This window comes from Mirounga angustirostris, unplaced genomic scaffold (assembly GCF_029215605.1).
Source record: "Mirounga angustirostris isolate CCGP_5_RB_7025 unplaced genomic scaffold, mMirAng1.0.hap1 SCAF_5, whole genome shotgun sequence".
NCBI classification, from domain to species: domain Eukaryota; kingdom Metazoa; phylum Chordata; class Mammalia; order Carnivora; family Phocidae; genus Mirounga; species Mirounga angustirostris.
In genome coordinates, this window is record NW_026991713.1 from 123905965 (window position 1) to 123919987 (window position 14023).

At 40.5% G+C, this 14023-nt stretch overlaps 1 protein-coding gene across 1 annotated transcript in view; it reads left to right on the top strand.

Annotated features, from left to right (window-relative positions):
- Nucleotides 1–14023, top strand: part of CUBN (cubilin) — a 264463-nt gene that overhangs the window by 78328 nt on the left and 172112 nt on the right. The gene's annotated exons all lie outside the window — the stretch shown is intronic.

A 14023-nucleotide genomic window follows, 5' to 3' on the forward strand; every position in this document is an offset into this window, starting at 1 on the left:
CCCCAGCCCATGCCACCTATCTACAACACAGTGACTTAGTGGGTTTCTTCTTAAGGTGATCAGTGATTTTTAGAAGTCTTGCTTACAAAGACTTCCAACATCCAGCACTTGTAACTTTAAGGACAAATTCTTCAGAAAAAAATCCTTTTTCCTTGTAAAATTTTCTTAACCTTTTTACCAATTCTTTAAAAAACTGAACATTGATTGAGGCTGTTTGAGGTTAACCTATCTTTTCCAAATAGCCCTTTTGTTTTTTAAAATGAAGAGAGACTTCCTGTACTTTGAGAGACTTGGGAGGTCCTGAATATATGGAGTCTCTTGTTTCTGAGGGATAATTTTTTTGGGTGAAATCTTGCTTTGTATTTAGAAAAGTTCAATATTATAGAAATAGTAGCCATAGGGTTTATCCATTAGAAAGTGATATTTACTAGTATTCAAAGAAAATATGACACAACATCAAACAAACTTACAAGCATGAACTTGACAATGGTTTTAAAGTCCATTTTTCTTGATCTAGTGTTGAGATGGTCTTCACAAGCTTCATACTGGCATGCTTGTCTCATTGAATTTACCTGGAGTAGACATCCTTTTCTTTTCTTCACATGATATGATCTTGTTCATTCTTTAGAGGAAATGGAAGAGTTGATTTCAAAACCCCTTGTTCATAGCACAAACACAGCAATTTATCTTATTGCATTTTGCCAGTTGTGATGGTGCCCACATGCCCTACTGGACTGTGAGCCTTTTGAAGGTGTGAGTTGTCTCCTGAATTTGTGACCCAGGCATTGATTATAGAGTTGGGATCTTATAGGAATTCAGTGAGTTCAGGATAAATTGACTCTCACAGCCATATTTGTAGCATCAGCCTAATGTTAGATGTTAATTAATGAGAAAGAACTGAATTCCAAACTGACCATTTTTTAAAAAAATTTTTTTAAATTTATTTATTCATGAAAGTCAGAGAGAGAGGCAGAGGCAGAGGCAGAGGCAGAGGGAGAGAAGCAGGCTCCCCGCCTAGCAGGGAGCCCGATGCGAGACTCGATCCCAGGACCCTGGGATCATGACCTGAGCCGAAGGCAGACGCTTAACCATCTGAGCCACCCAGGTGCCCCCCAAACTGACCATTTTTTATAATTCCTATGCATTCACTGCAATTCTACCCCTTCGAACACAAACAAAAAGAAAACTCATGGCCATGCAGAGCATTGCATGTATAATGATATGCCAGGCACCATAAGAGTGATTTGATGAAAGTACAACAGAGAAAGCTGCAGAAGGGAGGGAGCTTTGGACCTGGACTTTCAGGAGGCTTTGGAAGAAAGAGTAGGGGAGGAAATGAGATGGAACTTTTCCAGGGACTGATTTCCACCTCTTTGGACTTACTTGAGGATGGAAGAGTAACAAAAAGGCCCATCAGAGAATTTTTTGGAGGTGTTTGAAAACTGTCAATTGAAAATACTTATTCCAGCAACCGCAGAGCAGCTCATTAGAGGCCCTTCATAGATGACATTAGAGACATGCCATTTATCTTGTGCAACATTGATGGTGAAAGCAGCAAAAATACAGAAAAGTTCAGCAAAACCTTCTAAAGAATGATACTGTTGCCAGAGGGAGGAGATTTTTTCCATTTCTGTAAGCCAAGGGGCAAGGCCAGAGCAGTTGCGACAATGGCTGGTCTATGATGAAAATTTTAAAAGCACAAATAACTACTTAAGAAGAGAAAAGCCACAAACACAAAATCTAGTTTCCATTATTTTTATAACTTCTGGTTGAAGGGTTTTTCAAGTAGGTCCCTATTGAGTGACTGTCATTGCAGCCAGAATTGAGTTATTTTGAATTAATAAAGCTGAAATTGTGAAAGGACTTGATTAGGTGCTGGTCAGACATTGTACCCAAACTTGCTGAGGGGTGTGGGTTGGTAGGGATCCCATTGGGAAGCGAATCAACCCTTTATTATTTGTCCTCTGGGCAAAACACAATGATTCCGATTTGGAAATTAAATTCAGTGGGAGGAAGGGTCACTTGCCTGAAGGAGTAAGACCATATTGCCCATGCAATTATGAGAAGTCAACCTTAAGGATTCTTTGAGTATCCTACAACTGCATTTCAAATTTTTAATTTTTATTTTGAGTCTGAGTCTCTGCACAGAAGAAGAGACTTTTAATAGGTGATTGAGTATGCAAATGAAAGTGTTGGATTTGGGAGAAATCAGCACAGAGGTGTACAGGGAGGCCAGAGCATATATCAGGTCAACCGGGAACACGTGTGTGGTGGGAAGAGGAAGGAGGAAAACCCTGAGGTTGTTGTGTCATGGATGCCGAGGGCAGAGAGTATCCTAGAAGGTGACCGTGATCAACAAAGTGCGAGGCTCCTAGGGGATCAAGAGGAATCTCAGGGTTAAGAAGTGTCCCTTGGAGATCAGTCTGACTCTGGGCAGACGAGTGTTTGAAGGGTAGTAGGAGCAGGAGTGAGACCACAGTGTGAGGAAGCACAAAGGGCTGAGAGTGAGTGTAGATGGAAGTTTAAGTCCACGAATTCGCCGAGTTCTCCCGAGGGAATAGCATGAAGTCAGAGCTTCTTTCCTCCAGTCCTCGTCCTGCATTTCCCTAGCTGGTCCTCATGAGGCAAGCTCTCAGGGGAGAGAGTGCTCTCTGCATGATCTGTTGTATGTCATTGTTTCTTAAAATGTGGCCCAGGTTTGGATTCAACACTCCAATGAAGCCAACTAGGGCCAAGTATGCTGGAACTATATCATCTGGCTCAGATACTTCTGGTATCATAGGCTGAGGTTATATGGGCTTATTGTTAGTCAAGTCATAATGTTGGACTATATTAATACTTGTATTCTCCAGGTCACATTTATAGGAACTGTAATGGCTTCATAGCCATACATAGGAAATTATTCTTAGTAAGTTATATTTGACTGTTTTGCCTGAGAATTCAAACACATCACTAAGCCCCGATTCTTTGGTCTGTAGAACATTATTTATTTTCATATAGACTTACTGGCATTGGCCTACTACTTCTTCAAAAATAATTGATAAAAATATCAGACAAGGTGGTACCTGTTTTAATACTCCAAAATGGTATATTTCTTTGGTTAAAATGGTCTATTTTTTTTTTTAAGATTGATTTATTTATTTTAGAGAGAGAGTGTTTTAAGCAAGGGGAGGGGCAGAGGGAGAAGGAGAGAGAAAATCCTTAGGCAGATTCCCCGCTGAGCGTGGAGCCTGACACAGGGCTCCATCCCAGGACCCTGAGATCATGACTTGAGCCAAAATCAAGTCAGACGGCCAACTGACTAAGCCACCCAGCTACCCCTAAAATGATCTATTATTGAAGACTTCGGGGATAGCACTATTCAAACATCTTGGCAATAATAATAGCTGATCTTTATTGAGCACTTATTATTTGCTAGGTAATTGTTACAGCAACCCTGTAATGTAAGAAATATTACCCCATTTGACAGGTGAGACAGTTGAGGCAAATACAAGTTGTCGCCAGTCACAAACATTAGAGGTGTCAAAGCCAGGCTTTTTACCAGGCCCTGTGGCACTGGGCCAATGCTTTTAGCCATGACACCACACATCCTCTATGTATATACTCACAAGTCTCTGTCTTCCTCAGAGGTGACATGAGGGAGTGTCCATGAGCCGTTGGATATAGTGATACTGTCACTGTCCATGTTATTATAGCATACTTCTTCATAGATAAGTAGTGGTCATTTATTATTATAATCACCCTTTTCTTTGCTACATTGTGACAAATTATTTTTAGTGTTCAACATAGAATTTTTCCAAAAATGACTGTCAATCTTATTCACCTGTGAGATTCCAGAACAAAGCTTTCCTAGAGTTTGGAAGTTGAAACATCTTCCCTTGAGCCTTCTGGCTGTCCTCTTACTTTTCAGTGTTGTGCTTTATACTCTTGGTTGCAGGTACACACTCAAACTAAACCATTAGTTTTGTGAAAGGGCTCTACTCTGAGGAAAGTAAGAAGCCTCATGACACGCACAATAAACTAAAAAGTTGGGAAAAGGCAGGAACAAAGGCACTTAGTGGCTTCTCCCTGCATGTGTATATGCCATTCCTATCTCTCTCTGCATTTCTACAGCCTCACCATTTTAGCTTTCATATACCCCACCCCCCACCCCGCCATGACTCCACGTGACCATTTGCCCCAAGCTCTTGCAACAAATGAGGCCTCCCTTGGCCACAAATTCCCAGCACAGGGGGCTCATCCGTTTGAGCCTGACAGTAAAGGCATGGATCTAGCCCACTTATGGATAGATGCTCCTCTGGGCAGTATGACTGGCTCTGGCCAGGAGCACTGAAGTCCAGCCTCTGGCCAGCATTGCTCATAGATGGTGTGTGGGGGCAGAGGCAGAATCTTTGAGTATGGTCTGCTGGCATGCTAAAACCTTTCTTCAACATTCATGAATTCAGCAAGATTACACAATTTGTTCTGTAGGGACTGTACCTTTCAGTACTGTAGGATATAATTCACTTAAGCCCCAAAAATTGATTTAAAAGAATTGCCTGTCTTGATTTTGTAAGTTGGATTTCGATGTCTCTTCTAGTTTCAAAATTCTAGGCATGTTTCTATTTTCCCTTTATCACATTATGCTCTCTTCTGCAAGTGTCCATATTTTGATCTTTCATTTGCCCTAATCATAGCTTAAAAAAATAGACATTTTTTTTTCTAACTGTGCTATTTCCCAGAGTTTACCTAATTTGTGTGTGTGCTCATAAAATGGTCAGAAAGTTTTTATATAGCCCCATGGTTCCTTCTTACTTGATTTCTTCAGAGGTTTCCCCTTTTATTGCCCCCAAAGTTATTCCTAGCTTTTCTGGACAGAATTTAATTTTATTAGAATTTGTCATGTTTCTTGAATTTTCTTTCTTTTCTCTATTGCTTCTCTCTTTTCTTTAATTGTTAATTGTTTTGGTCCAGGGGCTCATATCTCCTTTTGAAGTCTGACTCCCTAAAACCTTAGGCCCATGACTGGAATGTCCAGTATCGCAGGCTCTAGGGACATTGATCACTGTCTCCTAATGTTTTGTTCTGCAATAACAATCACTTCTTTGCTGTCCAGAATTAGTCCAGACTAGTACTTCTTTTCACTGTTTTCTTTTCTTTTTGAGAGAGGAGAGCATTTGAAGAATTTATCAAATGCCATGCTTTTTTTTCCATTTAGACATATGAGAGATGTCCAGATGGTTGAAATTATTTCCCCTTTGCCACCCCCACGTGTCTCTTTGGGCTGCACTAGTGTCGACATATTTCCTTTGTAAAAAACTGTAGTCTCTACTGAGGAAGAAGCCGATGGGGGAGGATGAAGCCCCATAACTGGCTGCATTCCAGAGTCACCTGGAGATCTTGTTAGAAAAACATATTCCTAGACCTCAGCCCAGATGTACTCAATCAAAGTCTCTAGGAATCTCAGTAGAGAGAGTCCCCGCAAGCCCTTGGGCCCCACTTGAGACCACTGTCTGCAGCCCACTTCTACTCTGACAGCACGTTTTACCCTCTCTTCAAAGCTCTCTCCTGGGAAGTCATAACTATTTTAATATGTGTCTTCGTAATATGTACCTTTGAGTGCTAGTAAAGATTTCCTTTTCTATGAGTCTCACTTTTCCATTGCTGCAGGTGAATCATGTCTTTGTCCCACCAAGGCCTGGTGACACAGTCATGATGTTTATCTCATTATGTAAAAATATCAGATTTACTTTGTGATTTTTGTGTTGGGATTCTCAACTTTCTCCCCCCATCTTTAGTTGGCACCTTGGCCACTATCATCTTCCAGTCCGTTCTGTATACCTTTCTAGGCCTTCCGCTTTACAAGCTTTTCTCTTCATGACGCCAGTGACTTCTGTCAAATGCATTTCCCTCCAGTCTTCGTAAGATTCATTTTATCTCTTGCCAAATCCTCCTTCTGATGTCATCTTGTCCACCAGATGTTTATTTCATTATTTATTACACTCCCATGTCCTCTTCCAATTACAAAATCATGCATTTCAAATGAAAGAATGGACCAAAACAGAGGCTTCCAGTCCTGCACTCGTGTTCTCCTAGTCTGCAGCCTGAGCAACATTTTCCATCAGGCCCGTGTGATATTGCGATTAGTTAAGGTAACTTGAGCTGTTGTTGTTATGCAGGACTCAAATTCTCAGATGCTTGATATATTTCTCAATCATATTAGAGACCAATGTTGGTGTTCCTTGCCTTCCACATGGTGATTCAGGAACCCAGACAAAGGGGAAGTCGACTTGGGGAAACCACATAACTCTCTCTGCCACAAATGTTGATAGATGTTTCACAAATAAAGAGAACTAAATTCTAATAAGTTTTGAGAAATGCTGAATTAAACACAGTTAAACAGGGTACAGTGTTTTGTTTAGTTTTTGCTGTGGTATTTCCTCAAGCTGTTACTATCCTAAATATGCATTGTTCATTCATGTATCCATTCATTTGGTCATCCAAATACATCTTAGACACGTAGACTGTGGAAATATAACTGTTTTCGCATCAGTTTTCCTTGTCTTCACTGAGGAGACAGATGGTAATCAATTTAGCACACAATACAAATTTAATTACAAGCTGTGTTAAGTGCTATCAGGGAATATTATTGGGTTATCCAAAGACGTGAAATGGGAGGACCGAGCTCATCTGTGGGTCAGAGAAGGCTTCCCTGAGGAAGAGTAACTTAACAAGTTCAAAGGAAGCTGAAAGTTTCACCAAGGGAAGTTGTGGTCGAGGAACTGTCACAGATAAAGCTGGACACTAGTAAAGTGGTGAAGATAGATCTTAATCAGTAAAACACTCCTGCAGTAGGATCCAGCATGAACTGCACTCCATTTCAGTTTGTACAGAGGTGACTGGACATTTTAAAGGGAGAATGAGGGCGTCGGGAGGGGACCAGCAGCTGGAGCAGTCAGGGAAGTGAGAAATGACCAAAAGTGTCAGTGTGGTGAGGCCAGCAGTGATGGAAGCTGGGATTCTACCCTCCCACACAGACTGGGAGACCAGCGTCCTATCTTTCCTGATGATTCCATTTCAAAGGCATGCTTCTCAGATCCTAGAGAAAGGCACTCCTGAGTTGTAGGAGACACACATACATCTCAAAGGGACAAAGGAAGGATTCAGGATTGTAAACCTTTCTTAGTAAATGCTCTAGGAAAGGGGGGGTCAGGGGTCTATCCTCAGGTATTGGCTGGAACAAACCGTAAATTCTCTTGGCAGCGTTGAGCTTTCTCAGGCAGGCACTTTAACGGGGGCCAGGGTCTTCCTAGAGGTGTGACCTTGTTAGAAACTATGTTAGTGTTTAAGTCTTTTAATTTGGGTAAGGGGGGGAGTGAGTGGATGAAATCATGTGTGCTGAGAGTCTGCGTTTTTTATCGGCAAAGGTCGAGGCGTAGTCAGGAAGAAGGTTCAGAGGAGCCTGGCTTGAGTCCACTGGAGGAGAAAATCCTTGTCAGAACCGCGGGAAGTCCAGGGTGGCCGCGGCCCAGCGTGGGGCTGCCGGGCAGGCTGGAGTCTGCAAGCATAGCACAGCACTGAGGGTGTGTGAGGAGTTTCAGGGACCGCCCTTAGAGCAGCAAGAGATCTTTCAGGAGTGTGAGCGGGGAAATGGCATGCTCAGATTGGCACCTTTAAAAACTCTGGCTTCAGGAGAAAATTGAAGGGAGGTCAAGGTAACGGTGGAGATCCAGTAAGGGGGTTGCTATGGTCCAGGTTAGAGAGACACCAGTTCCTCACATGCTGGGGATTCAAGAGCACTTAGGAGGTAAAATCAGCAGAAGTGGACTAACGATTAGCTGGGTGTAGGGGTGGTCGGGTGGTGAAGAAAAAGCTGAGATATAATTAATGGTTCATTTTCTCTTTTTGAGAGGGAGTGGGGGGAGGGGCAGAGAGAGAGGGAGCGGGAGAATCTCAGGCAGACTCCACGCCCAGTGCAGAGCTCTACGCAGGGCTCGATCCCATGACCCTGAGATCACAAGCCAAGCCAAAACCAAGAGTTGGGACACCCAACTGACCGCACCATCCGGGTGCCCCGAATGGTTCATTTCTTTTTTTTTTTAAAGATTTTATTTATTTATTTGTCAGAGAGAGAGAGAAAGATCACAAGCAGGAGGAGTGGCAGGCAGAGGGAGAAGCAGGTTCCCTGCTTAGCAGGGAGCCCCATGCAGGACTTGATCCCAGGACCCTGGGATCATGACCTGAGCTGAAGGCAGCTGCTTAACCAACTGAGCCACCCAGGCGTCCCCTAATGGTTCATTTCTTAAGACATCTAATTTCCCTCTTGTCTTCTGTCTGCAGCCTGCTTCATTGATGCATTTGACAAGAATAAATGATAAAGCTAACATTTTAGTCACTTACTTCACTCGAAGCTCTGTTAAATATAATGAAGAATATATTGATTCCATTGACTAACAGGAGTTTTGCATATGATCATTATAATTTAGAAGTTATTTTTTTCTCCATTATTACGGAGAATAAGGACTTTATTGCATCCTTGAATTTAACAAGTCCTATTTTAAAAATAGAATTATCAATGAAGGAAACAATGAAGAAATTATTCTTGAGGGGTTTGATTACTAAACTTCTACATTCCTCAGTTTCCAGAACTCTAAAATGGGGTAACAATGGTACCTGTTGTATAGAGCTGCTAGGAATTTTAAAATTAGGTAACACATATGAAGGGCTTAGAATAGTATTCAGCTAATAAATATTATTTATTAAGTGCTCATAAACATTACTTATGATTATTTCAATATAAACACAATTTGATGGATTAATTTTTGCTCTCTAAAATATTTTGCAGTCAATGGAGAGCTATAGTTTCCAAAACAGCTTTTCCAGTTGTGATGAACATAGATTGGCCCCAGGTAATGAAAGCAGGGCTTCCATCCCTTGGCATCTCAGATTTCATACAACCAAAGCCATCGGGATTCTATATCTGAATCTAAGAAGCATGGTGGTTAAAATCCCATTTGCCAGTTGGAGAAAAGCAGATGAGATTTTACGTCTTAGCAGCAAAGGGTCTGAGCTGACTTTCATCATATGGCACCTCCTTAAACACTTCCCCGGACAGATGAGTCATGCTTCCTGCTTTGCTTCTAGGACGCCTGCCATTTTGCTTAGAATTCAGAGATAAGCTATTTTAATTCTGAGAACAACTGCTATCCAGAAACACTCCTAGAAAGGGACAACAATACACCAAACAATTGAGTTTATGTCTCCATACCAGATATGAGTCTAGGATTGTAGTTAATCATGATCTGGATTCAAAAGTTTAGAATGAAGTGTATCTATTGATTAATTAAGCCAAATACTTCATATTAGCATTAAGAGTAACAAGAAGCATTTTATAAGAAATTTAATACTCCAGGGTTGCCCAAGTAGAGTGTTTTTTTAATCATAAAAAATTAAAAGGAGAGATATTTATCTCAGTGTAATCAAAATCCCTTTCCTCAAAAGGAAACGCCGATCTTTCCTGACCATCCCTTGCAATGAAGAATTTTCATGTGATTGCATTAATTTGCTGCAGTTAATGAGGCAGACACAGTAGCCTTCAAAAGATAGCCTTTGCTCTTGGATTCAAAAGAAACTCTGTGTGTTTCCCCTCTCTCCAGTCTCTCAAACATGAAGAACAGAATGAGGATGAATGATAATCAGACCTACAGATAGCTTCTACCCTACCCTGAAGACAGTAGAAATCACATCAGAGGCTCAAAACTTGAAATTGCTCTCTCTCCTCACTTCCTTCCCTGGTGGTCCTCACCTCGCTCTCTCCTCAGGGCAGCCGGAGTCAGCAAGTGCATGGAGGGTCCCTTCTGGCAACTAACAGGCACGTGGCTTGAATAAGAACGCAGAGCTCAGAATGCTAAGTTTTAAAATTAGGAATCACTGTTGTGCATTTGGGTTAATTATCTTGATTGTCTCCTTTTTAAATTAGTAAAGATTTCCAACTGCAACATTTCAGAATTAGGAAAAAAAAAATGCTGTGTTGACCCTTCAGTACTTACATTTACTATTTATTTAATAGGCTTTCCCCCACTTCTTCCCTCACTTGGGGAAGAGTCTGCATGGCAGTACCCTAGGTCCTTCCGGCTCCAGGTTTTATGAATTCCTGTCGTTCTGTGAAGCAGATTTCTCCCTGTTTCTGAGTCCACCTCTAGCAGATGGTGAGGCTTTTAGGAGGCAGAATAATTTTTTAAAGATGCTTAGTATTTTGCTGTGGCCATATAGTTGGCAGAGGGAACACTGTGGTTCTTGGAATTAAATGCTCATGTTCCCACGGGAGAGTAGGCTTGGCTTTCAGTGCAGCTTACTTACCACTAGGGAGGCAATTAGGCATTTAGGGCTCCATCAGCGACTATTAGAACTTAGTTTGTGAGAAGTCTTTAGTCCCTGAGCATCTGAAGGAATTCTTTTAAAATAGAGAATTAGTCTAATTAATAATCAAAACCTACTTATGATAAAAAAAAAAGGAAGGATTAGGGACAAAATATGGTTTTAAATTAATGCAGAAGGAGATTACCTTATATAATAACATTTTAATGGACTAATTTTCACATATAATCTTGAGATATGTATAAAAGACTATGGAGATAGACAGTATAATATTTTTAGTAGACCAGCTGGGTAGCTGAGAACCTAAAAGGGGATGGAATTCTGAGAATGGAAAAGCATTACCAACGCATATCTACATTGCTGTGTCAATAGGTCCCCAAAGATAATGCTTGAAAAAATAAACTTATCTGATCACACAGGAATACATAGTCATTGCAGGACATTTGGAAAATATAGAAAAACCTAGATAAAATAAAAATAGCCTAAATGACATCCCTACTAATAATTTTTGGTGGTATTTATTTCCTATAGTCAAGGCTTATATATTTTATTTTAATATTCAAAGGGGATCATTCTATACAGACTGTCCTATAATGACTTTTTTTCAGGTAACAATAGCTTGTGAATAATTTTCCAAGTTATTTATAAAGCCACATCATTTACAAAATGGCACATTCCACCATTCCCAATATGGCCACTTATTCATGTGGAACATTTAGAATCTTTGTCAAATTTCCACTATTATAAACAATGCTGAGATAAACATTCTTGTAGTTAAATCTTTGCACACATCCGTGATTAAACAATGATTTAAAAGGTGAAAAAAACAAACCAGGCTTTGTGGCTTCTAACATGAGAAATATACAGAAAGCAGAAATAAAAATGTCAGTGCACTATTAAAAGGGAATAGCAGCAACCTGCCACATGGTAAGGACGCCATCTCATCTGTGTGTGAGACAGACATCTAATTCAGAGTGACACAGAATAACTCAGAATGAGGTCTTCGATGGATTTCTTGCTGTCATGCAAAGCCCAGCGTTATGAGTAATTGTTTAATTTTAGATGGGTATTTCATATTTCCTGCCCCACCTTGTCAGCACGTGGCAGCATGGCTTTTCCTGTGCCATGGGGGAAGATGTGTGCCTGTGTATCAGAGAGCCCTGTGCACAGCCACGTGTCTGATGGAGGACCCTGCCTCCTGGGGCCATCGAGGAGCCAACCAGAGTCTACGACGCTCTGTCTATTAGCTTTCATCTTTAACATCTGCCTAATTTACCCTCCACAATTGCATTAAGTTTTTACCCCCTTAGGCTTTTCTCACCCACGATGGGAGACTTTTACCCTACTCTATGAATCTTGTTTGGCAATTTCTACTGTTGTTACAGGAACATTTCGAAGACCTTCAAATTTAAAGTAAAAGCTGAAAGTTCCAGTTTTATCCAGGAGATATGTGTGTACACTTTGGCATCAACATTCCTAATAACTGCTTTCATGAGGCAGTTCTCAAAGGTCCCGTTATAGTTGTTTTTTTTTGGGGGGGGGATGGGGGAAATTCTGAAGAAATGCCCCAAGAATTCACCAGCTCCCACCCTTTGGAGGGCCAGTGGCGATGCAGCTAGAGCTGCAGGCTGGCTGGACAGCCATGGGTGAGGAAGCAGCAACAAGAAGAAACACGTGCAGAGCCACTTTCCCTACCATTTGTCCCTCCCTTCTCCAGCTCCCCAGGGAAGCCTTGACTGATTTCCTAATGTTCTTTTTGCCACCATCCTGTTATGATCCACCATCTCCCTCCACCCCAACAGGCACACCATGCTTACGCTCTTCCCCACAGTACGGTTTGCTCTGGGCTATGCGCCCCGCACATGGGCAATGGCCTCAGTGTCCACACAGAACCCCGTTGTCATAGCAACATGCTGCAAGCAAGGGCCGTCCGTCTCCTCACAAGTGATTCATTGATTCACTGCTTCCCTGTCTGGTCTGCCAGGGATGATTTCTGTGAAATGTCTTATGTGAGTCAGCTCAAGTTCTCTATACCCATCATATTTTTCTCTCAAAGCTATTTCTAGAATGGTTTCTTTGGAAAAAAATGTTGGTTCCCTTTGCCTCTGACCAAGAGTTAAAATAACAATTTAAGCACATTCCATATGCCAGGTCTCACACTCAACCTATTACGTGGTCTGTCTCATTTGCTGTTTACAATAGTACTTATGAGATAAGTACTATTATGGTGCCAAATTTATAAAGAAATTTTAGCTAGAAAAAGGAAGTAATTTTCACGATATTATATTCTAAGCAAAGTTTAGAGCTAGACTGGACTGTATACCTATAACCTGATCAAAATTAATATACTCTTAGTATGCTCTTATAGGGAAATTACTTTCCTGCTTGCAGTTGAATATAATCTGTTAGTGACGGTGACTTTGCAAAGCTAATCTATAAACTCATTGAGTATAGTTCTCAGAAATTTTAACTATGTTCTTTACACTGACTAGAATTTTAGTTCTCTATAAATATTAGGAGTTTCTCTGCTACACCTAGAATTCTCCCTCATGGCAGGCGAATTATTTCAATACATGTTAAACTCCAAAGGATAACTTGTTTTAAGTTTTTAAAGATTTATAATAGAAAATGGGCCAAAAAATTTTTTCCCAAAGTTTCTCTGTATTTTAATAATATCATCCCAAAGAGACTCTTGATTTTATTTCTCTATTTGGACTATATTTAATTCTTAAAATTAGTCATCCACTATAAAGAAGTTTTATATCAGAAAAATTTCAAGGAAATAAGAAAAAGTATGAATTAGAATAAGTATGAATTAGATGCTCATCTAAAATAGAAAGGGTGGAATTCTGGTTGTTACTGCAGTTCCAAAATGGGTGTAGAAAAGAAGTCATCTATACATCCCATTCTCATATATATGAAACAATTAATTATTTCATTCATTAAAGTCATAAATTTTCAAAATCATAAAAACAATTGAGCAGCAAAGAAGACCTTGAAAAGCACATTGCTGTTCTGAGAGTTCTTGCAGTTCATAAAGTTGATTCCCATAGAGGGAACAAGTTGAAGTACACATTAGCTGACTCTGGGTTCCTCCAGGCTTGAGTTTCAGTGATTCGTAAAGTACCTACAGAACCTTTACTCTTAGAAAAATTCACCTCTCTCTGTCAGTGATGTATCCTCAGTTTTATATCTTCTGCCTTGTACGTATGGTTCTTAATAGTTAGAAGGGATCCACGGATCCTTTCATATTGCACCTGAAGTCTGAAGTCACTAATGGCCTCATAAACTATGTGTGTGCCAAATTATCAAACCCAGGCAAAGGAAGTAGATAGAAATTGGTAAATGTGGCTTAGGCAAGAGATTTCCTTCCTCTTTGAGTGTCCGAAGAGTAGTTGAGATATTTCAGGGTGAAATGGGGGGTAGGGAGACCTAAACCACATCAGTCCTAAATGAATAGTCTCCTTAAGAGAATAACTGAAAAGATTCTACACAGGAGGTTGTATGTATACAACATATTTACATTCAAAGATACATTTAATGGCCAACCAGAAGGTGGATGCAGCATTTCAAATATTTAACAAAAAACCACCTCTCAATACAGTTGTACAAATTAGATCTGCATATTTAAAGTGAGAGTCTCGATTTTTCTTTTTCTTAATTTCTG